The sequence below is a fragment of the Apteryx rowi genome, unplaced genomic scaffold, assembly GCF_003343035.1.
Source record: "Apteryx rowi isolate R43461 unplaced genomic scaffold, aptRow1 scaffold_669, whole genome shotgun sequence".
NCBI lineage: Eukaryota > Metazoa > Chordata > Aves > Apterygiformes > Apterygidae > Apteryx > Apteryx rowi.
Genome location: NW_020450948.1, coordinates 193,670 through 194,126, shown reverse-complemented (window position 1 = coordinate 194,126; position 457 = coordinate 193,670).

Sequence of the window (457 nt, the reverse complement as noted above, 5' to 3'; positions counted from 1 at the left end):
GCCCGCTCCGCCGGCCGCCGTCTGACCAACGTGCGCGACCTACCCTGCGCTGGCGCTCGGGACCGCGCCGGCACCCCCGGACGTACCGGCGGGGCGGCAGATGGCCCCGCGCTGTTTAATACGCCTGCTACGTGCGGGATGTGTTCTCGCTCGCCGCGGCGGCACGTGGGYGGAGCCGCTCGCCCGCCCGTCCGGCACGGCGCAGCACGGCGCCGCACCGCACGGCGCGCCCGGGGCACGCCCCGCCCCGCCTCCTGGCACGGGGAGCCAATCGGCTGCTCGCAGGGCGGGGCCTCCCCACCCCCCCCGGGGCGCTCCGCGGGGAGCAAGCGGCGGGGGTTTCCACACGTGCACCCGAGGAGGCGTGGTCGGCCGGCCGAGAGCCCCGCCCCCCGCCGGAGTGGGCGTGGCCCCCGCCATTGAGGAATTCTCCCCTCGCATGTCGGCGGCCACTGCA